Source organism: Taeniopygia guttata, chromosome 7, assembly GCF_048771995.1.
Source record: "Taeniopygia guttata chromosome 7, bTaeGut7.mat, whole genome shotgun sequence".
Classification (NCBI taxonomy): Eukaryota; Metazoa; Chordata; class Aves; order Passeriformes; family Estrildidae; genus Taeniopygia; species Taeniopygia guttata.
The window spans coordinates 29088727-29113872 of record NC_133032.1 but is presented as its reverse complement, the minus strand read 5'-3'; the positions used below and the strand labels follow the sequence as shown (position 1 = coordinate 29113872).

Sequence of the window (25146 nt, the reverse complement as noted above, 5' to 3'; positions counted from 1 at the left end):
CCTGGGAAACCAAATGTTCTGTATTTAATATCTTAAGCTAAAACTCATAAAAGCCCAATTCAGCAGGACGTGTATTACTAAGAAATAGGGCTAGCTGAGGTCAAGCTGAGGCCAGAGTGCCCATAAAGAATACACACTTCTGTGTCCTCATTGAAGTTTAGGGTTTTAGAAAAATAGGAATGTTTTTCTTTTAGAGCACTCATTTCAGAGAGCTTTGTTTACTTTAATAAAATGCCCCACATCTTTCACAAAGTTTAAAATAACTAGAAGCTGCCAGAAGTGGAAAACCACTATATTGTGAGTTCAAGAGGAACTGTTGTGCTTTTTTTTTTCCCCCACATACTTAAAAAATAACACAAACTCCTAACTACTTTTGTTATAAGTCAGCAGCTGTGTGGAGCTTCCTGCAGCAGCTCAAGGGCTCAAAATCAGACAAACTCACCAGGAACACTGATAGCCAGCACTGCAGGAGGCACAGATTATATTTCCAGCCAAAATACTCCTCCTTCTAATTTTCTTTTAGCCTTTCTCTGATAATTCCCTTCATTTATTAGCAGTTCTCAAGTGTGTTCCACTTTAATTTGTTTTTTTATTAAGCAAGCAGGCAATGCTAAGGAGATGAGAAAACATGGAGTAACACAATAGAAAACATTAAGATGCCTTATTTGCTCCCCCAAAAGAACTGCATGGTGCAACTGAAAACACTTAGCAAGTGGAAGCCAACAAGAAAAGCTGGACAAATAGACAGTCTTAACTTCTTGAAACTAAATCCCTGTAAAGAAAATTACTATTCTCTCTTAGCACCACATGCTTCTGATTGCATCAAAACACATTAAATAAAAATGCTTTACCCCTAAGTGGACCAATCTTGGGAAATTATTTACATGTTGAAAAGCTGTACTTCACTTGCTGGAGATTACCAGCACCAGGCTGCATCAGTAACTCACAGTGCCACGCTTTCTCCAACAAAAGCCAACACTGATTGCAACACATTTAGGAAGACAGAACTAGGCAAAAATAGTGTTTTGACCTTAAGATTATGGACTTTATGCATTGCAGCAGAGCCCTTAACACTTGTTGGAATGATTTTCAAAATAAGTATTCTATTCCCTAATTCACATAACAAATTTGCCTCTTTTTTAGAGCCAGCATGTAAAATTTGTGGACCTTTGAAAGCAGAAGGCCATTACTCAAAAGCACTAAAGAGCTTCCTTAAAACACTGTGCTCTGTTACAGAAATACCTTAGTAAAGATTAAGGAAAGTGCCTGGAATCAAAGATTATTGACCCATTTGAGCACAAGAGCTGCAACCTTCTGTAACAAAGGATTTGGGATACTTTAGCACAATGGTGAGTCACACATAATGGGAAGACTAAAAAAAAAAACTCAGTTATATGGAGACCAGCAATTTTGCCCCCATGGGAGATATTTTTTCACATTCCAAATCCACACTTTCAATTCACACATTTGAAAATGGTTTCCAAGATCTGGAGAAAACATTACATTGCTCTTTAAAGTAAAAATTTGTTTAAAAACATTTGTGGACAGCAACAAACACATTAAGGAGAATCTCAATTTCTGCACTGATGCATTTGCTAAGAAAATTCACGCGCTCTATTTTGAGGCTATTACAATTTATAATCCCACTCTATAGCTCAAAAATTATTTCCATAAATGTAAAGACGTAATAGATCTCCCTAAAAGAAGAGGATGATCACCCTGCTTAACATGATGCCAGAAGTAAAGGATTTACTTTCAGCTCCAGAACAGTCCCACTCTTTACATCACACGCAGGAGGATGTGACAACTCTTGCAGTTCTCGGTCCAAAGTTCAGGGGTAGATCCTGGGTGAGCAACTGTCAGGCAATGGGCTCTGCTAGGGCAAACTTCTGTGCTAGAGAAACATAAGCAATGTGTGTGATGCATCAAAACCTTCTCAGCCAAGAGGAACAGCAAATTTCCATGCTGCTTGCAAAGGCAGAAAGCTCCATACGCTCCCAGAGCTGAAAGAGGCAGCTTTTCCTGCACTCATGAAAGGTACCACCAGATCCCAGCAACAAATTAGCCAGGCAGTGGCTGTCAGATGCTACAGCCAGAGATTTTCCTTTGTTGAGGGCACAGAGACCTACAGTGCTGGAGAACCACTGCTGGAGTTGGTTCATACAGCCCTATGCAGACTGAGCCCCATCTCACTTATGGGATCAGCCCTATGCACCTTATGGAGCCAAACCTACCCACCAGTTTCTAGCTGTCTTTTTGTACCTCAGGACCAGGGACTGAGGCACCCCAACTCTGAGAAAAAAGTTTTACTTTCAACCACAGGGCCTGAAAGACTTCATCTTTTCAGCAGACTGCCTCTGAGTTCTGTATCCCACAGCTCTATCAGCTCTAAAATGTTGGAGCAAGTCCAGAGGGACACCAAGTGATTAGAGGGCTGAAGCACCTCTCCTGTGAGGAAAGGCTGAAAGAATTGGGATTGTTAGCCTTGGAAAGAGAAGGCTTTGGGATGACCTAATTGCAATACCTGAAGGAAGCCAATAAGAAAGACTATCTATAAGAGCATCAAGTGACAGAAAAGCAGGAATGGCTTCACACTAACAGAGAAGAGGTTTAGATTGGATATTAGGAACAAATTCTTTAATTGGGAGGGTGGTGAGGCACTGGAACAGGGAAGTTGTTGATGCCCCATCCCTGGAAGAGTTCAAGGCCAGGTTGGACAGGACTTGAAGCAACCTGGTCTAGCAGAAGACGTCCCTGCCCACGGCAGAGGGAGTTGGAACTTCTCTTCTTCTCTTTAAGATCCCTTCCAACCCAAACAGTCTGTGATTCTATGATTCTAATCAGCAGAGCACAGACCAACAACATTGTAGGATCTGATTCTACTTAGTTCTAGTTTATACCCAAATGCCAAGTACATCCTTAACACATGCAGGCTGCGGCTGACAGTGGCACCCCTTAAAAGTAGGCAGTGCCCACACTGAGGAAAGGTATTGATGCTTGAACAGTTTATATCCAAATATAGACAAACAGAAGAGATATAAGGAAACCCCAGTTGTTCCTGTGTACCTGTATTTATGATGCAGAGTCTCTCTGTAATAATCAAACAACTTGTCCTTCATCATCAGTGCAGAATATGCTCACATGCAAGTTACACAACAGGAGAGTTATCTGTGTTTGTTCTTCCATAACCTGATTCCCATTCCCCAGCTGTCCCATTATTGCCTGCCTCCTGCCTCTGATTTTTGAGTATTTTATGTGGAATCATTTTCAGAAATAGTTAAGAACTGTGTTGTACTGTGCTATTGTGCCAATTTTTTTTTTTTTTAAGATTATGAATTGAGGCTAAGCAAGATAAAAGGCCTTGCCTAAAAACATGCACAGGCTCCATGGTACATCAGGAAAGCACATGCAAGATTTTTGGAGTCTCAATCCAAGCTCTAGTGACAGAATCATTGCTCCTGCTTAGCTAAGGGCTGCAGTCTTTATATGCAGTAAACAGATCATATGGGCCATAGGCTTGAAGTTTATCTTAAGCTCCTTTAAAAGCACCACTCATTATTCAAAGGAAAACGTGTGACCTTTTTGACATCTCTCTGGAAGGAGCTTTCAAGTCTGCTGCTCTGAGATGATTAGAAGACATGGTATTTTGGATGCAAACTAAGAAATCCCAGTGCTTTGCAGCTTCTTATTCTAAGGCATTAAGAAACAGATTTTTCTGGGTTTTGTAGGAATTGGGGAATACACAAAAACAGGAAATGAGCAATGGAGTGGCAGGGAGCTTTTCTATCTCCTCCTTCCACATCTCTTTTCAAATGCTGAAGGACACTCTTCAGTTCCATTTTGAACAGGAAACATGGACTGGAAATTAAAGGAGACAACAGCCAAACTAGAGCTGTGAAAGGAATTAAAACCTTGCCCAGTTACCTATTACAAATGGACAGCCAGTCCTTATTCCACCTTTCCTTCTGGGCACACACTATGGAATTTTGCTGAACAGCACCTTCTCCACCAGAAAGCAAGCACACTACTGCCTCATGGCACTGTCCATGGCATGGTAAATTTTCTCTTTCCTGCTGGATGAGGACCCAGCTGGGTAAGGAGGGAGAATGTCAGGTGACAAACGCCCTGCACACATCCTCCCTCCTTTGGGAGATGGTCTCCTCAGTTCTAAGTGTGTTTGAGGAAGATGCTCTAAGACGACAGGAACAGGACTGGGTTTGAGTTTCCAAAGAAAGGGTAATTCCCTATCCAGCGATGACATCACTGGATATAGAAGAATACAACTGTACCCTATTAATATAACTACACCTATAACTTGCACTTCTCTGTGCTCACCTGGCCAGTGCTCTATCTCATCATAAAGAGGTATATTGTTACCTGTCTCCGCTCAAAACAAGCACACTGACCTAAATGGCACAACTCTAGACTCCATCAGATGAGAGTGTGGCCTTAAACCATATTCAGTTGTACCAGTTTAGGTAGAACTCACAATCTGATCACCAGTACAATACCGTATAAAGCAACAGAACTGTCAGTACACCTGGAAACCAAAAGGTACCTGAACTGAGCCTCCTTGAGGTAAATCAGACAGTATTGGTCTTTATTAAAGTTTCATTCGTTCAAGCCCCTTGCATCCACATGTTTAGTGCCAATTTTCTTGTAGCCTCTTAATACTGAGCTGGACCATTTCCCAGAAAACATATGCCATATGAAGTAGCTCACCCCTACAAACTAATTAAAACAGTTTTTGAAATTAATTTCCTCTTGGCTGAGAGCATATTTTTTGAAAGCTGTATTTTGCTCTCCTTATCGATTGTCATGGTCTTTTATGCAAGACCCCAGTCATGGTGGTGTTAACCCAAAATTGCTTGAGGGAATCTACAGTCTTCCTCTTTTGGCCAAAGAGCCCACAGGCCTGTGCTCCAAGCTGTGCCACATCCCAAGTTAATGATGGGGATATTGGGAGACAAGAATCAAGATTGAGACAGAGAAGTTGAAAGGCTTCCTACCAAGTGTAGTCTGACTTACAAAGGCAGAACTACAACATGGTGCTCTTCACTCAGGGGGGAAAAAAAAAAAGAAGGCATTTGATAGGAGAAGCTGCCACATTACCTAAAATGTGTGTCTGAATTCTGTAGAGACACATGGTGTCCCAGCAACAGGCTCCACCAGAAGTAAATACGGACACAACTCATCCTGAACACGTGTGACAGCGGGGCCATAAAGTCTGTGAAAATAAAGCCAGAATGCATCCCCTGTAACCCAGTATACGTGCTCAGTGTCACAAAATAAATAATCAATTTGCCTCAATTAGGCTACATCCTCCCGCTGTCACACAACCTCTGCTTGGCAACTGTGCAGTATCAGTAACTAGTGGATACAATTTTGCCATATTCTGGTATCTCAATGGCTCACTCTGTAAGGGTAGCCAGGGTATTTTCAATTCAGATGGATATACGAGATGCTATGTTTTACTCATCACCTCACCAGTAACAGCTCGGAAAGATCAAGAGGATTTAACCAATTAGCCCAAACCTCAAAAAAAGTGGAACAAAGAAATGCCAAAATAAAAACCGAGCACATTCTTGGAATGAAGGTAACAGTTTAAAGCAAGAAAAGAACACTACAAAGCAATTTACTGTATTTGTAAAGTAATAAATAAAGACACTGTAATGAAGTCATGTATATTAATAAAGATTATGTAATAAAGACATTGTAATATAATGATAAAAATGTTTAAAAAGGTAAAAAATGTATAAATAAAGTTCAAAATAATATTACAAAACAATTTACTGTGTTTATATGTAATAAATACAAGTGTAATACACTTGTAATAAATTTGCTTCAGCTCTTTTCAGTTGTTAACAGCCTGTGAAGAAGCAGTCTTGCTAACACTACTCCACAAGGCTATTTAATGCTAAGAGACTAATGGGTCCTTAGATGCCTTCAGGGGTTGGAAGAGGGGACCTATTCTTTTGGATAAACTGCATGTTGTGAATTACTCATTCCAATCTTGTTATTCATAGCGAAAAGAAGGAAACTAGTTAAAATAAACAACCTACCCTAATCTTGCCAGTTACATGGAAAAAGAAAACACTTTGCAAAAGATATTTTATTACTGGAACTAAAAACTGAACTACACTACACAAGAGGCAAAACCTTGCGTGGTGAGGGCTAGTATGTGTTTTGGCTTCCAGAGGTGGTAAACTAAGAGCCACCAAGGCACAAAAAGCCTATTTCCTACTGCAGCACACGTGCACACAAACAGTAATTGCCTTTAAAAACAAACTATGGCCTTACTTCTGAAAATGAGACATGCATCCCTACTAGAAGTCTTTTCCATAACATTACACTCTTTCCTATGGATCATTAGAAGTACCAACTCACAGAAAATCATCTCCTAAAGTGACAGAGGCAATTTAACAGGAAACTGTCCTCAAGTGGCAACAGCTAAAGGAAGTGAGAGGGGAAACATTCACTGTGGCCTGCCCTACAAATGCCATGAGCTCAAAACTTGCACCCAGTTTTCAGCCTTCCCCCATGAGCTGAAAAGGTGCCCAAATGGCAAATAATAATTTCTAACACGTTAGGAAATACTGAAACACACACAAGGAAGCTTAAAGCCATCCTCAAAGTCTACACCATTTTGACTGCATATGCTTTAAATGCACCATTTGCAACCAGTCAATAAAACCATAAAAATTTGTTTGAATAGAAAAATGAAAGCATTGCAGTTTAAATTTAAGTTTTAGGTTGAGCCAGACCACCATGTGTTGCTATTAAACCACTTAAAAGTAACAATTTATTTTAAAGGGCCTTTTTGGTATTTCCCCCCACCATTCTTACCTTTAACATTCAGCCAGGTCCATCACAATTAGTAAGTATTTGTTACAATGATGTAAAATGTGAACTAAAGCACCTTAACTTGTATACATAAAGCACACACTCAAACACCTCATTCACACCCAACTGCACCTTAGCTATACCTTAGCTGATTAATCATGTATGGATCATTATAGTGATTTCCTCCATTGAAGATGATCAACCAAGAAACAGACATCCCCAGAAAAATGCTGAGAGCTTTTCAGATGTAGGGGTTGTATTAAAGTAATATCTGTGGCAGTCATGAGCACTTTAGAGGAAACGGCAGTTTGGAAACTAAATCAAGCCAAAGCTCTCCTACCTCCATTTAAGTGAATAATTAGAAGGTGAATTTTAGTCGTTAATATTAAACAATAGTTTGTCCCATCCTGCCAACATTATTAACGTCACTTTTCAGCATAATGTCAGCCTCTGGCAGAAGACTCTGCGGTGACAATTCCAATTAGCTTTCCTCATCTTTATCTCACCTGTCACCTGTTAAAAGATGCATGTTTACTCCAACTTCTCCCTGAAGAAGACTGACTGCAGCTGAGGTGAAGTGGTGCCATAAGTCAAGTAGTCATGCCACCTGAGCTCCACTTGGTACAAGTCACTCTGCATGCTGCTTGAGCTGGCATCTGACATGCCTTCCTCCCCAGCTGCCCTGTGCCCTGCAGACATCCTGCCTCTCCTTCCCTCAGCAGTGGGAGGGAACCCTAAGGGCCATTGTCTTCACCTGCAAACCTCAGCAGAAAACACCCCCACAGCAAGAGCAGCCCTTCTCATGCCAGTACCTAAATTTGCCCTGTGCACTCTCTTTATGATCAAAGCAGGCCCTTAGGGGATCAATCCAAAACCCACTGAAGCTGATGAAAGTTTTCACCAGAGTTTCAGCAGGCTTTGAACCATCTTCTCATCCCACACTTTCCACGAGTAACAGAGAGAAAAGGGAGAGAATCTGCTTTGTGCAATCTTATGTTCCCCTGCCCTTAACAAAAGGGTGGTCAGAAGGATCGTTCTGTTACATCAGGAGTGTTTAGGACCCCAGAGGTGGTTTCAGAAAAGGGTGGCCAGAAGGATCATTCTGTTACATCAGGAGTGTTTAGGACCCCAGAGGTGGTTTCAGAAGTCCATCCCAAGCTGGTTTGCAGCTGTGCACAGTGCAATAACAGCTACCAGCTGAAGAGACACAGTGAGAACGTGGGATATGTCCTCACAGAAAGCATCTGCTTCCATCCTGAATGATGTTCTCATGCAGAGGCAGTTGTTGCTGAATATTTGAACACCACCTCCAGTCCCTACCCCTTTGCCAGGGAGTGAGTTCTCTCCCAAAAAGTAACTTGTGTCAAACTGAAACTACATAAAGCATCATACCCTAGTGATATTGTTGGAATCCTGGATGCTGAGAATTTTAAACTTTCTGTGCTGAAAGACAGAGACTTGCAAGAAAGCACTGCATTTGACCTTAGGCTGTAGAGAAGACTTCCAAAATTGATTAATAGCACTGGGATTACAGGTGTGTTGGTTGAAGTTTGTTAGAAGTGTATAATATCACAAGGTGAAAAACTTAAGAGTTTGGGGTTTTAGAATATAGCCATAAATTTGAAGCAAGATGGAGGTTTTAGGGCAAAAGTAGTTTATTCTTTTTCACCTTCTTCTTCCTTTTTCTTCATGAGTTTGGGTGATGTTTTGTAATTGGTCAGAAAAGTCCACATTGAGGGTTTTGAGGGGTCAGTTATTGGGTTAAAAGGGAAAATAATCTAGGTGTCATTTTTTAATTGGATAGTTTCGTTTTAAAAAAACTTGTAACAAGAGATAGTTGGTTATTTTGTGCCTTGCTAATGAAAGGCTGCAGAACTCATGGCTGTGAGGCTGTTTCACTGATAAGAGACAATAAACACCTGAGTCTGAACATGAAACACCATCTCAAGTGCCTTCAATCCTGACCTCAACAGAGATAGAAAAAGCAAGCAGAGAACCCACATGATATGATACCACATAGGTGTCACAAAACATCAAAAATCTCTACAGACCTAAGAGCCAGACTGACTGAGAAGGGATGTGGTCCCAGAGTGAAGAAATCTTCAGTCTTTCTTGGGCATACAACAAAGAAAGTGCACACTTGTTTAATTATCCACAGCCCCTTAATACACCTATGGGTGGAATGGTTTTGCATGCAGACAAGCCTTTAAGAGATGACTGCACACAAACACACACACATGTTTATGGCAAGATTAGATGTCTTGGAAAAGGGCAAGGTGAAATTAGTGCTAGGATCAGTTGTTAGATCTCAAATTTGTGACAGGGTGTAGAGAAAAGTAATAGGAAATCCATTGCCCTGAGCATTTCTCTTTTTGCAGCCTTCAGTGTCAACAACTGGAAGTTTCATATAACACATGAACAGGAGTTTCATATAACATATGCTGTACAGTGAACCTAACAGCAAATTTTGCACATGATGACTTTCAAGCAGTTAGAATGTTAATTTCTGGTGTTTTAAATACCAAAATAAAAGCATTTGCCATTTGTGCTTATACAAGCAAATGCTAGGCTAGTGCCCTGCCATGCTCCAGACCACAGGGTTTTGCTTGCTGCAAAAAACCAAAGCACTGTCATTTAGCTCTTTGCACTTGCCCCATCCACAGCATGTTCTAACAGCAATGCCTTCAACTTGTGAATGTTTTTGCATGATCTAGGTCCCCCCCTAAGTGACTGACCCAGTCACCTCATTTTCAAGTGAATATAAGATATATACAGGCTTTAGATAACTATACAAATTCCTGTAGTTTAGGCATCTACCTCATGGCATCCAGAAACATGTTTCCCACGTGTTTTCTAGCTAAGAAAAAGTAGTGTAGTCTGGTGTGAGAGTAGGAATTAAATTACTCATTCCAAATTACAGAGAAATCAGTGGAAGATCTAGCAGAAAACTGTCTTCATGCAAGCAACTTTGTCTACCAGCTTCTAGAAAACCCAACTACTGTAGAGCTGCCCCATCACATAAAGTGCAATTTTGTTGTGTGTCAGTGTCCCCCCACATTTCCCAGCTCTCACATTGTTTTATTCAGTGTCTAACAATCTACAGTTACTGACATTTTCTTTTACAATGGCCAAAACACCTTGTAGTTGCTCCTTAGTTTTGCTTAAGTCACAATGCAGCAACCCCAGAGTTGCTCCCATCCTAAATGTAAACAGTGTTCAGGGTGGTTAGGGCAGGAGGAATGAAGGTTCATTTTCTACAAATTGTTACTCACTGCAACAGAACAATACCAAAGCCACACAGGTGGCCAGTTCCAACAGGAATTCAAAAGAGAATAGGATCTTTCTATTCCCCTTCTCCCTCTGCCACTTTGCTTTTTGTTTGATTAGGCAGCTTTTTTCAAGTTTTGGCTTAAATTTTGCCGATAGATGCTTCCCCTCCAAACAGCAAGGGATCCCTTACACAGAGTAGCTGTGACCACAAGCACCCAAAAGGAAATATTCTCTTGGTCATTCCATTGCTGATATTGTCAGGCACAGCACTCCATAACAATAACCCCTTTAGGATATATTAAGACATATTCATGCAGTGCTTACTGGGGCACTTCAAACTTTTTATAGAAGCTCAACACATCTCAATGAGACAGAGACTAGAAATGGGCAAAAAGAGACCAATACATTTCTGCAAAGACCTTAAAATTCAATTGTCTATTAACTCACTCACGTACCAACCACCTCCCAACTTCCACCTCTGGTGAAGGAAGCAAGGTCCTGAGAGTGTTGGCATATTTCACATCCTGGAGGGCTCACTCCTCCCTCTCACTCTGTCAGCACAGAAACCTGTGTAGGGTTTTGCTATAGAAAGAGCTACGACTCCTTTCAATTTTTAGTTCACAGATGTGCACTGGAAAGGGACAGTGTTGAGCACCCAGAGACAATCCAATCATCTCTGCACAGCCACAAGGCTCCCTGCAGCCCTCAGGAACACTCAGACACCTTGATGCTTGCAATCTTTTTAAAAGCCTTCATTGCTGATGTTGAGAATGCTCTCAGAGTGACTCCTATTTCCCACTCACATGCAGTGCTGCATGTGACTTGATCCAGAGGTGATCCAGAGATCCCAAGACCTTCAGTCTGCTCCCTACTGCCATGTGGACTTTGGAACCAACCATCAGCACATGAATCACTACCATCTCCTGACAGCAGGTAAGCAGACTGACTGGGATATGAACTGGCACAACAAACCATCTTTACAGTGCATTACACATTTGCCATTATATTTTTATTACTGTTAGCCCACTTGAAAACTCCTTCAAACCTCTTAACTCTTGCTAACAAACTTTTTATAGAGCTCCCCGAAGCATCCTCCACACCCAATACTCATTTTCCTTTAAATCCTGCCTTTTTTCCCCTAATATTAAAAAAAAAATCATAATATGAGTTCTGTCTTTCAATACTTAATGCTTCAGCTATTTTTTAGATGGCCACTATCTTCTGTTTAAAGCAAAGTACCCTATTAAAGTGCTGTAATTAATCAGGATGATAAATCCTGCAGTGAGGTCCCTATCAATCACATTTCTTGTGCAGAAAGGCACTCATGCCAAAACAGGGAGGAAAGGCTCGCTTACCACTATTGTAGTAAGATTATTTTCTGTTTAAAAAAGTGGCAGTCTCTTTATTCACTAATGAATGCAGACTGACCAGCAGTTTAGAGACCTAGTAAGACATGGTTAAAGATGATAATAAAATGAAGTTACTGTGTGTGAAATAGGACAGATGGCAGCCACACAATAGCCATCAAGTCTATTTAAACAGATAAGTAGTTTTCCTATGCCCAGCCCAGCTCTAGACATGCTGATTCAAAGGCTGGCTCTTGTCCCATGGAGCCCTCTAACCTAAAACAGGTGCAGAGGTCATGGGGTTTCCTTCCATGCTTTCATTTAGCAATTCACCCATTCTCTCCATCAAGCACAACATGAGCAGAGCCTGGGACAGATGCTCCTGCCCAGCAATGATAAGCTATGCCTCTGTGCCTTGCAAACACATGCTTCAGACCCAGGGACAAAACGGCCCAGTTCTGGGAAAGGCAGGGGCACATTGTGTTGGAAATGTGGCAGGCAGCCTGTCAAGCCCAGTGTTTCATTGGGGTTCTGAGACAAGCTGCCATGGACAGCAAAGCACCAAAAAAAAAGGGAAAAAAAAAAAAAGCCTATTTCACTTCAGAAATACAAACTTTCTGCACATACAGGATCAGTGACAGATGCAGGGCAAAAGGACCAGGAAACAGTGTCAGCTGGGGTAGCCAGAGCCAGTGGGCTGCAGTGATTATTGAATGACATGGATCAGTGAAAGACTTAATTCCACTAAGCAGCCAAGGGGCTCAGATCCAAGGCCAATTTCTGCTTTGGGGGAGCATTTTACCAAAAGCAAAAGCTGCTGATGAGCCTGACAAACCAACAGCCAGAGACAACCACAAAACTGCAGGGGACACACTGGAGGGGCTGGTGAGAGACACTCAGAGATTTCTCAGCAAGTTTCTGTGCTGTCTGACAGGCCCTTCCCCTACAGACACTGCAAGTCTGGGGCTTTTAATACTGAAAGGATTACTTCAATCCATAGGGCTTAACCTTCCTACAGCAAACCTGCAGAGACAGTGCCACTGTCTTTGTGCTGGCAGGCAGCCCATCAGGCACAGCCTTTCCAGTCAGCGTTTCAGACATGGCCAGCAGCTTCCTGCAGGAGCTGAGGGTCCCTGCTTCCCACCTCACTGACATCTGAAACTTCATCTTTAGAGATACCCAATGATCTCTGCAAACAGGATTGCTGGGAAATGAAAATGAGTCCTCATAAACACTCATGACTGGAAATCCTCAAAACCCTTTTTAAGCTTTGTCATAATATATGACTTTATCACAGCATATTTTATTATACAACTACTTATTTTTCTTGATTTAAGGAGAAAGGAGTGAAACAGCAAGAAAGCGTATTAGCATCATAACATGAATCCATAGGTGGTGTCAGAGCCTAATAATAAGATAAAGACTTCAAAAAGTGCCTCATCAATATGACTGCTTAACACCTGAAGGGATTGAAAAAATGCTTTGTCATTATGTCTGCCTATCACAATCTCTCTTTAACTCCTGAAAACCACATGCAGTATTGGACCATGAGTAGCCTGCCTTGAGGCCCATAGAAAGAAAGGCAAAACTGGTGCAAAGTATAGTGTGGTGACAACCTATTTGATGCTTTTTCAAGTAACTTTGAATTTTTTCTAATTTTTCTCTACTTTTCTCTTTGTCTCTCTTACTATTAAATAAAAATATATCAATTTTTTGGCATCAACATTTAATCTTCTTTGGTTTTAATTCGATTTTGGGAGTATTTTGAACGTTCAAAGTTCTTTCCATTTTTTTATACAGAGACTTAGCTTTCTCTGCTCTTCTGTGTTTAAACCTGTCCATAACAGGTGGTAAGATATTTCTGACAGAATGCATATGAACAATTTGGGCCTTCCATTACATTTAGTAAATAATTCAAACAAAAATAAATGTGGAAAGGAGATTATCACATCTGGGATTATCCTTCACTGCAAGCCTTGTCTAAGGTTTTTCAAGTCAACAGTTAATTCCATAGTTGCTACTCTAGGCCGAGTAAGAGTATTTTTTAAATTATTTTAATAATTTTAGCTCAGTAACAGTATTTTAGAACACCTAAATAACCTTTCTGCCTGACAAGATAAAACAATCATCTCCCCTCTGACAGATGTAGAAAGTCAAAAAAACACACCCTAAAACATCCCATATAATGGGGTTTTACAAACTGAGTGAAATTCCAGGTGAGTGAAAGAATATACACTATTTTCTTCCCCTCTTGACACCATGGTTTTATATACATTTCTATATTGTATTTGATTATGCACATATATATACACATATTTGGCTGCAGGAAGAGTTTATTTGTTCCAAGAATTAGCTGTCCATAGTACTTTACTGCAACAGAACTCATAAAAATATTTCTAACTTCAGCACTCCTGCATTGATATTAGATAGAAGAGTTTGTTTTGGTATTTCTCATGCCCATTTGGATACTGCAAAAGAAATTTTGTAGGTCACAACAGTATTGTTACAAGGGATATCTGTAATAAAGAGAGCTCCAGAAAATGCAAACACAAACACTAAAAAAATGCAGGTGAACATGTGGACACAGATGCAATGATTTGACTGTATCCCCCTTTGTACATCTCACTACTCATCTCCACTGTTAATGACAGATTGGTATTTTAGGGAGGAAATCACAAATATTTTTCAAAGCCGTTCACTATGGCTGAATACTTATGTTTGGCCTTCTTTGCTCGGATTAACCTTTAACATATGAGGAACAGCAACAACAAAAAAGTTTTGGGTTGCACAGCCAAGAAGTATTTTGTAGCACAGCTGCAGTCGCACCAAATCACAATCCAAAAGGTAACTGAAGTGGCTTTGGTGCTGGAGACATCTCTGAAGCAGAACCACAGTCACCTGCCAAGTTGCCTATAAAGGATATCACAGCATAAGCTTTTGTGCAACCTTTTTCAAACACAGCAGCAGCAGTTAGAGGAATTTTTCTCTCTGAGAAAAGAAAAAACTAATATGACCTTCAGCAAAAGGCACAGATGTGGCCTCCACATGTGGTGGAGAACACCACCACCAGCACAGGCACAGCAGAAAGAGGAGGCATTTCTCTGGTCATGTGCAGACCCTCCTGCCTAAAGACATCCACGTTCAACTTGTGCAGGCAAACCACAGCAACACAGCTGTGCAGAGCCTTCTGACCTGCACCTGGGCTGCCAAGCACCAATGCCCAGGAGCAGAAACTGTTAGATTCAATACACCCTTCTGCTCTGGTTCCCTCCATTCTATATGCTAAGTAAGATTAAACATGTTGCATTTCCTACAGACACACAAAACGAGAAATGACAGCACACAAGAAAAGGTAGGCTCTAGGCTTTGCTCAATCTGTAAATATCATTCTCAGGCAAAAGTTACAGGACAACAACACTGAAAATAACAGGACTGCATCACAACAACAATATGCCCACCAAACACTCCCAAGAATGCAACCTAGCTAGTTCCATGAACTAAGGGCCACCCCACCACATTGAACTAACAGGTTTATGAAGATCAAAATCTCTGACTATTCTGCTCTTACACTTACCCACCCACTCCAAGATTTGCAAAACACAACATTTAGGGGACACAGAGTTAATGGGAACTAAGAGGTGTGCATCAGTCCAGATGATAGTGCCAGGAAACTACAGAGAACTCCGCCTTTGTTTTGTTTCTTTTCTTTTGATTTTGTTTCTTTGGGAATTTTTATTTGTTAGTGAGTCCTTTGTGGTTTGTAAGCTGTGAGCTGCATGGATGCCTTACTAGTGTAATGGAGCATGGTCTCCATCTCTTTTGTTCTATAAATAATCACTAAAGTCCTCAAGTTTCCCCCTTGTTACACATACATTGGTATTTAAAGTTTTTAGACACACGAGCTAGCACACAACTGTAAAACTACTTTTAGTAGTTGTATACATTAGTCTGGAATTTACTTTTCCGTAATTACTTCCACAAGTGTTTGCTGAAAGACATGTTTATTAATGGACACTAAATACCATGAACCTAAGAGTGAGCTCATTCATTTAAACCCTCAAGGGCATTTGTTCCAGGGAAGGTTGGCACAGTGAGCAGTTCTGCCCATGCCTCACTCTGACCTTACAAGTACTGCTGTTCTTATTATGTAACACCACCACCACAAATAATGGCACCAATTCTTACTTTAGTGACTGTTGATATGCTTAGCTGCACTGCAGCCATACTTCATGGCAACTTTCCAAGAGGAGGACTCAATTCTCCCACAGGCACTGCACATCCACCCAAGAGGGAACCAAGCTTCTGCTCAGGGGGACATCAAGAGCAGCTCTGAGTACAGTGAACCCACAGCAACAGGTGCTAAGCACAAATCTCTGTGGACCCCAGTGGGCTCTGGAAAGAGAGATTGATCCTTTTTGTATATGCATAAGACTACAGGATCACAGAATTTAAATCTTAGCTTTCAATCTTTTCTGAGGACATTCAGCACATGACTGAGGTTCTCAATTTGTAGCTTTAATTTCTATTATGTGTATTAAAAAAAAATCGGTGCCATCTTGACTCATTCTTTGGCTTCTAATGTTCTTCAGTTTTATCATCATTTTGCTAAACCCAAGAAATGATTACTCAAATGTCCTGTCATTTAGAGATTCAGAGATACATGTAGGAGCTGCACACTGCCTCTAGTATTATGAGTAAGGAGCTCACTGCACATTCAACTGCACCTTGTTTCACTGAAAAGTGAAGTATGTGTATTTCCAATTTCCTATAAATTTTTAAAAGACACAGGATCAACAGTCAGACTACACTCGACTTTGCCAGAAGCCTGGGGAAGCCACTGGAGCAGAATGTCATTGGGTCAGGGATCTGTTCTTACTGGATAGCTGGCTGTGAGAGGGGCTGAGCACCTCGTGGGTGGCCAGGATCACACCTGGTTGTAGCTCCAGGATGAGGCCTGGCAGCACAGACTGGCTGGCATACACTGAAATACAGCAACAACTAAGCCCAAAGTTAATATGCATTCCTCAGTACAGGTACAGGTACCACCATCTTGATTCACCACAAACTTGGTTTACACCCTGTGGCCAGCATGGAGGGGTCTAATGCCAATTCATCCAGCAGGCCACCACAATCCCACCAGAAGTGCTGAGAAGGGGTTTGGATCAACACAAGTAAATCCACCCTTCAACAGATTTCAGTTAAACTGTTGCAGCTATGGAAATCCTAAAGCAGAAAGTTCTGTCCTAAATTATGAAATGTTAGTGGGTTTCTCCCTTCTCTAACGATTGCCAGAGACAACTTCAGGTAGACTATGACTGGAGACAGAGTTTTTATATCTCTGTTTGCAGACAGAGACAATGGCAAGCTGGAGCTGCCAGTGAGCAGCTCTGGTGTGCTCAGGGCTGGGTACAAGGGAAGAAGGATGCAGCAGTGCTGAATCCCAACAGGCCAGGCTGGTTTCCAGAGCTAGGCTGCCCAAAGGCAGAGCCTGATTAATCTCCATGTTGTTACAGCCCTGTGCTATCCACTTCTGCTGCCCTTTCTCCATGATACCTCAGCCTCAGTATTCTAAAAAATGGGGAGCAAGGGGAATCTGGGTGTAGAAAATCCACCCCGGCAAGAGAGACTTCTAAGCCTGTGAAACTCAAATCAACTCCACTGACATCTTATACTGGAAATTATCAGCTCAGAAATGCCAATAAAACCCTCCTGATGCTCAGAGAAGATGTAGAATACAGTTGCAAGAGAGCAGCAGTCCCTTGATGCCTCCTGATGGCTGACCTAGAACAGAGGCTGGATGGAGTTAAAGAATAAAGTAGGGATTCATTAAAAGGCCTCAATGGATACACCTTGGGCAGCACAAGAGCCCAGCCAGGGCTACACCCAAGATGAACCAAAATGGTCACAAAATGGACAACTGGTCACAGGGTCTCTCACTTTTATAAGTTCTGCTCCATTTGCGTATTGGAGTTCATTGTGCAATTACAGCTTTAGGTTGTGAAGTCCCATCCTTCTTGTTTTTCTCTCTTCAGTCCACATTGTTTATGCTCTTGGGCCTGAGATTTGGATTATTTGTTCTTAGTCCCCAGCTAGAGAAGGAATTGTTTTGTCTCCCTACTCTGTGAAGAGAGCTCACCATCCTCTAATATGAAGCTCAGACCCACACACTAAAGCAGCACAGAATCTGAAAAACAAAAAACCTAAAACCTGAGGCATCACCCTGGCTGTGCAGTGCTGCCAGAAGCTCATGTGGGGCCTGAGAGCACTGTGACCAACACTACAGCCCAGCTGCACAGGGATGTACGGGCAGGTGAACCCTGCTCCTGGCACTACAGAGCAGGAAGAACCAGGGGCTTCCTCCAGAGCAAAAATGAGACACCAGTTCAGTAGGATCTCATTTCTGCTGTACTACCTATACTTGGACTGTGCTGCCCTGTACTTCCAGTTGGCAGTGATTTGTCACGGAACTTTCCACAGAGATGTGTCGTGACCTTGTTTCCACATCTGTACTTCAAACACCTGAAATAAATCCTTGAGGATGTGCCCAGAGCTGTCCCATGTATCTTCTTCTCCTCAGACAAATTCAGGGCTATAAATTCTACCACAAAATCAAGCTTCTCAGTATCAAATGCTACCATGCTGAGGAGCAGCAGAGTGCTCAGGTCCCTTTGGGCATGTGGAAGGAAGCAACGTGGGAACAATACAGACAACTGGATGCTGCAGGGACTTTTATCCTGTCACTTAATACAGCCTCTGATATTTCCCTACTGCTCTCTATTCCTGCCTCCAGCAGTCATGAAGCCCTTTCCCCTTGACAATGAAAAGGCAAAGAAAGTCACCTCCTTACATGTGATTCATTTTTAGCCAATCAAGGCATACATTTGCATTTTTAAGCAAAATATACACACCAAATAAGAAAATGTAGGGATAAAAGCCGTTTAACTAACCATATACACTGAAAAAAATCACCTTATCACAAGAAACTGGGATGACTCAGAAAATAAACGTAAATAGCTTCTGTGATTTAGCACCGACTGGCACCCAATGTATTAAAATAAATTGCCCATGATTTCTCGCAAGCTCCATGCTAATGCACCCCACAAAAGGTCAGTGATAACAGCAGCAGTGCATAACTAGCTAGAGGCTTCGCTTGGTGGCAAATAATGGAATGGATTGTCCCCTGACCAGGATGGAGAAAGGAAGTTAGTCTGCACCTCCAGCCTTTCAGGGAATGTTCCAGGGTTGTAAAGCATGACTCAGCAGCGTTGCTGCTATAGAGGATTTTTCCTAGCATGCTACTGGTAACACAGACTCTGCCCTCCACAGCTTTGGCATGCCAGCTAAGTGTCCATCAGGAAATAGCATTATTTTGTATGAAATGGGACAGATTAATTGATTACTATTTATTACTATTTATTCATTAACATCTTAAATGTCATCACTGATGATCATAATGATGATCATAATACAGCAAAGAAGAAAAAGTTAAGCTGACGGGTGAAGCTGGGAGAAATAAAATCTTAGTAAAAGTATTTTAACCTTTTTATTGTTACTGCTACTGCAGTAATACCACAAACACCTTTGTTACTGCAGCTAAGACAAAACCCACCATCCTAAGTCTCGTGATCAAATTTCACAGCTTCCTGCAACCAAGGATCTCAGTCATTTACAAAGATGAATACTTCTGAGAAATACATTGGCATTTCTTTGTCTGTTTCAGAGACAAAGAAAAAAGGAAAAAAGGAAGAGAAAGAGGACACAAACTTTCAGGAATTAACCTGGCAGTTTTCCAGCTGTTCACAGGAACCAGAGGCCTGCACCTAATCAGGTGCACCTTTTTACTCCAGTTGAGGCCATGTCAGCCCAGCTCCTGGTCCAGTTCATTCTCCATTGGATTCTTGTGCTTTTATGATTACTGTCTTGACAGGTTACACAAGGTCCTTTTTAACATTACAAAACCAAACTTCTGCTAACTATCCCTGGTTTTGCCTATTTAAATGCAGCTTGACAGAGAATTAAGGACAGAAATTTTTCTTCCTAGAAATGAAAAACAAAATTAAACGGAATTCTTCCTTTACATGAAGAAAGCACTGCCATAACCTCCTCACCACTCAGTGCCTCTGACCTTCCAGACAGGCAGCACACGCACACAATGGCCAGAGCAGCTCTAGAGCACACCGTGCCCTGCCCAGCTGGCAGCACACAGAAACTGGAATAGTGGAAGCTCTGGCATGGGAGGAGATGCAAATCCATCTGAAAGAACTTTCATCAAGATGTATCAGCTCCAGTCATAGTCACTGAAAGTTTTATGTAGATTTTGCTCTCTGCAGCTAGTAACTTTTGAGTCCCTTGACCAATTTCAGCCTGTTTTGTTACAGAGGTAGCTGCCTTCCTACACATCCCGTGAAAACTGACATTCAAGTAGAAAAAGCAGATCCTGCAAGTGACCCTGCTCACATTGCAGCTGAAAGAAAAGCCATAATATAGGCTTTGCTATATTTGCCATCAAACCATTTGCCTAGGAGACAGTCTTTCTAATCAGTAAAACAGCAGGAAAATCATCACTGAGAATCGTTCATCATCAAGCACAAGACATACATCAAAGTCAGCATCATTCATTCCAATGCTCAAACCATTGCTTGTTGTTCCATGTAATCACAGGACAAACAACATCAGTCCTGGTGACCTAACCCTAGCAAACAAACCAGGGATGTTTAGACCCAGCCTAGAAGAGCCATAAAGCCTCCTTACCTCCTCTGTGAGGGTCATCAGGAGCAGGGTTAAAAACCAGATTACCATTTCAGGGCAGGGGCAGACACAGAGGCCCAAATTCACTCCTGGAGCTGCTCCCTGCAGGAGAAGCCTGGGGCTGAAGTGACACCACGTGTTCCCTCTGGATGCCTTTGGCTCATTTGGTCACCATGTCATATGTTTAATGGAAGGTGAGAGCCAAACATCACGTCACCCTGGGTGAATGCTTGGAGCCCACACACTCTAATCCAGAACACCTCATTGCTGCTGCACACTCTGGCTTCTGTTGCCTTTTGTATCGGCTAGCAAAATGTTTTTATTTTGATATTCTTTTTCTTTTGATTTCTTTTTGATATTCCAAGGCAACCCTGTGGCCACAGGATTTTAAAGTCCTGTCAATCTAGAATTAATTCGCTTTTTACAGGCTAAGTATCCCTTACTTCTTCATCAAGAAAATTGTATTGTTTTAAATAATTTCCATTTCTGCCAGTATAACATTTCATTTTCTTCTTTGTAGCCCAAAGGAATGATTTGTAACATGAATCTTAAAAACCCAGATAAAAGGAGGAGGCCAAAATGACTGCTAAATCAGAAGTACAAAAAATGTATACGTATTTTTATATGTAGTAAAAAAAAAATCCAGTCTCTACCAACTCTGATTTAATAACAAACAGCCAATGCCCTTTCTTTGTTTTTAAATATCACAGAGGACTGAAAAGATGCTGTGCACAGGAGATAAGAGACATTTCCACAGCAGATGAAAACCTACTGGGATCTGAAGAGATCACATTGTAAAAAAATTGGATTCTTTATCCACCAATACTATAAAAATTATGTAGTTCTACTTGTCTGCTAACAATGCTATCATTTCTATTTGTGGGAGATCCTTCCTTTCCCCTGCTCCAGTGCTGCAGCAAAACCTTGGATTCTGACATCAAGCCCAGGAAGCAATATTAGTCCTTGAGACAGAGTTTGCAAAACATTAATGAAATCAGAATGAGACTGCAGTTTGGCTTCTTGCCTTGGACAATGGAAATGAAATTAAAAATAGAGGGAAGAGAAGGGACTTGCTCTTAACTAAAATCAAATTGTTGAATGCATTTTTTCACAAATTAAAGCAGCATTTTAAACACTATTTACTACAGGCTTTTCTATATCAATGAGTTTAGTGATAACTGATACCAGGAGGAAACAGTATTAAAAGCAGCTAAGATAAACTAGCAAGTAAAGAATTCCTTTCAATTATTTTATTCAGCCAGGAAAATCTATTAGGTAAAAGCCTTCTGCCAAAGACAGAAAAACTACAAGGGCTAAGAGAATGGAAAGATGTGCAGAAAAGGGAAACAAATAAGAGAATTGTACGTAAGAAAACAGGAGAGAGAATATCTGGAAAAATTCACAATGTTTTCCCTCAGGAAACAGCATCTATCAACCAGTCCTGTGGTTCAGTGATATTGATTATTCATCACCTTTCTGAGGCATGCTTTGCTATGAGCAGTGGCCCACACTTTTGACAGTGCTCAGGTTCTGGTTTGGGATTCCTCCCTGTCTGGGGAGTCACAATGGCCATTTCAGGAGCCCAGGCTTTCTCAAAGAATGAAACATAACTTCCTGTCCAGAAAAAAATTCTATGTTTTTTTGTTCAGGTTTTTAAAAGGCCCCCTAAAACTTCAGACTAAAGACACATGCATATTGTGATTGCACACATTCCCTCCAGGTCTAAATGCAGACCTAAGAAGTATGATCACCTGTAGGGCACCATAACAGAGAAGAACCTCATAAAGTCTGCTTTTGTAGGTGTTGGGTGAAAACTGGCACCTGAGAAGTTAATTCAAGATGGATATACCTTTTTCTCTCTGCATCAAGGTGAAGGGAGCAGATTTTCAATCCTGCCTAGATTTTTTTTGGGTTTTTTTTTTTTTTTTTTTTCAGCACAGTCCTCAATGCAAATCAATGAAATCTGTATTCCTTAGCTACCTGACATACCTGGAAGTCCAATACAAAGTAACTTAAAGATTTTATTCTGTAACATTTTACCTCCCTCTTTTCCTTTACAGGGGCAAAGGCTTAAAGTAACCACAGCCAAAAGGTACTAGGGGAACAGGACAATAAACTGCTACTCCTGGGAATTAGGAATGACATTGCCAAAAAAACCCAGCTTGTTTGCCTCCTTTTGATACACAGACATAATTTCTGAAGTGTCAGTGGTATGTGAAAAAGCCATCAGACAGATGCTCACCCAGCACTGACAGCCTGCTGGAACCATGAGCTGCTTTCCTGGGAGAGATTGTACCCGCTTGGAACAAGCCTGCCAGTTTAACCCTGTCCTTGCTGATGCTAAAATCAGTATTAGAACATCCCCAAATGTGATATGAGAGGGGGCAGCTTGCACCCTCGCTGTACTAACACAAGACAATAGAAAAGCATTCATGTTCGTATCTCACCCTTTGGTAGTTGCAGCCAAAAGGGCTAATTAGTTGCCTAAAGCATATATTTACACATCACAAATAACTTTACAGTGCCTGGCACAACAATTTGAAAATCTCTGCGAAGCTGACAAAAAAAAAACCAAACAAAACCAACTATTGTTTAAATCAAAAAGGAAAAACCAAAATAACAAAGAGCAGCCCACACCCTGTGCTACATTCATTCCCACATTCAAAGAGAGGCATCCTACCTTTCCGATCTTTGAACAAGAGGATTCCAATCAGCACACTGCGTCCAAGACTATACACTGAAGAATCTGCTAATACAAAACAAAGGGAGGGGCAAAAAAACCCTGAAAACATTGCATTTTTGCTAGAAAACAGTTTTTAGCTATGAGAAAAGTTTTTCTTCTATCATACAAAGAGAAAAAATGCATACACATATCCAGTCATCTGTGTATGAAGGTGTGTCTGCACACAACATTCACTATGCATGCATCAATGTATAAACAGATCCACAGAAGTTTATTACCTATTAATTTTAATTCATCCAGCGTGCACTGCTACAGATTTTAATCTACAGCAGACAAAATCCAAAAAGCTTCAGCATAAAGGTATAAATCTCTCAAATTCTCAACAAGCAAACAAAGCTGACATTTTTGAAATAAAATCATTACCAGCTCATCTGCTGCCATACCACAAAAGCCTATCCTTAAATAACTGCTGCATAATCATTCTCCCGGAGTGTTGTTATCCATCGGTCGCTGCCTATCCCCAGCCAGACGCAGTCTGCAAGCCACCAGCTCGTATCTACCATGTGCACGTCAGGAAAAGGAAAACTGCAAATTAGCAGAAGTCCCCGCAGCGGTGAAAAGGAAAAGAGGGTGAGTGGGAGAGGAAGAGGGAGTTCACTGGCCACAGAAATTTCCAGAACGACGCCAAGGCAGCCAGCTCCGCCATCATCCACTTACAATAGGATGCTGCACCTCGCGGCTGCTGAAGCGGTTTGTCAAGGGCTTGCTGGTATCAAATGCCTGACAGGCATTTTAATTGCATCCACCCAAGTGTGTCCCCAGGAATCGGGCCTTTAATGCTGTGAATATCATCAGCTGCTTTCTTTTGTGCTGCTGCCAGACACACACAAGGCTGCACTGCACACAGGCAGCAGCGCGCCCGGGTTCTGCCGCGATGCTGATCCAAACCCCAAACAGGGTTTATGGATGGTACATGATAAAAAGGAGGTCTGGAAGGATTTTGTATTTTCTCCTTTAGAGATCAAGAAGGCAATTCACTCTCCTTCTTTTATTTTTCTATTTAGTGCTGTTCACATGTTGGAACCAGCCTGACAGTGCTATTTGAGCCTTGCATTTGCTTATGCACACCAAGGGGAAATAAAACCAGGGAAAATGCAGAAATGCTGCAGGACTGTAGGGGCAAGCGAGGACCCTTCAGGATTAATACAAGAGTATAATAGTTCACTGTGGGCTCACTGCACATTTCAGCTCAGACCTAAGTTATTTGTGAAGTGAGGACTTCAGTTTTACTGCTACTATTCAGTTGTTGTGACTGCTATGATCTCATCTCTTTATTCCAAGGCTCTCTTCAGGACAATATTAATCTCAGTAGGAAAAGGAACCTGTGAATTTGGAAATCACCCCGTGTTCTGTGAGCAGCTGGGGGGCTGAACAGCTCAGGAGGAGTAATAAAGAACAGGTAGTAAAACATAAATTATTTTTTTTAAAAAATATGAGAAAAATGAAAAGATGAACTGGTTTGTTTTCAAGCATTTTTAGCATTTGCAATAAAACAGCATACACAGCAAAGGAGCAGTCAGTCAGGAGTAAGCAATGAGCCCAGCACACGCTTAAGGACTGAAGACAAGCTTAAATTTCCCTGCACTCAGGACACACGAGTCAACTAGGTTCACTCCCCAGCAGTAAGCTGCTGTTTCTCAGTCCCTGTGACAGCAGAGCATTTGACAGGGAAGGCTATCAACAGAAAAATGAAACCTCTCCCTATCACAAAATTTGGGAGAGGTCCAAGAAACCCCATTTACCCTTGAGTGCACCAAGGGGCTTACAGGAAGGAGTAACAAATTCCCTATTGATTACCAGGGGCTGTCTCCCAAAATTCTGGGGGTAGAGGGCTGCAAAGGGAATCAATTTCCTTCTGCCTTCCCCCACAACCACAGGATGACTTCACACATCCATCAACCGTTGCATCAAACAGAAATTCCACCCTCGCTGCTATAAACAGATCTTAGTAACTTAAGTGCATCTTTCCTGAGCTGACAGTTTTTTCCCACTCTGTCAACCACCACAGCAGTGAGGAGGATGAGGAAATGGAGGAAGGTAGGCTGTATGGGACAAGCATGACAGTGGAGCAAGTACCACATGGCAGCAAAAAGGCTTTTTGGAAGGAACAGGAGAAAACAAGCTAGAGTGGCATTAGCACAATTCTTAGACCTTTCCTCTGAAAACACTTCCTGTGACTCATGGGAAGGGGTGCCT

At 41.5% G+C, this 25146-nt stretch overlaps 1 protein-coding gene and 1 long non-coding RNA gene across 51 annotated transcripts in view; one reads left to right on the top strand and one right to left on the bottom strand.

Annotated features, from left to right (window-relative positions):
• MAP2 (microtubule associated protein 2) overlaps positions 1-25146 on the bottom strand; it is a 231797-nt gene that overhangs the window by 113214 nt on the left and 93437 nt on the right. For 26 of the 50 annotated variants that reach the window (XM_030277938.4, XM_030277937.4, XM_072931648.1 and 23 more), the window contains exon 3: positions 22888-22953. The exons of 7 other annotated variants lie outside the window; for them this stretch is intronic. The gene's annotated coding sequence lies outside the window, so the exon portion shown is untranslated. Of the gene's footprint in view, positions 1-22887; positions 22954-23168; positions 23856-25146 lie in introns of those variants that run through there. 17 more of the 50 variants (XM_030277964.3, XM_030277982.3, XM_030277941.4 and 14 more) reach the window with 11 other exon arrangements.
• Positions 5113-22788, top strand: LOC140684498 (uncharacterized). Its single transcript, XR_012056831.1, has 2 exons — positions 5113-7911; positions 7978-22788. It is a non-coding gene; the product is annotated as an uncharacterized lncRNA (long non-coding RNA).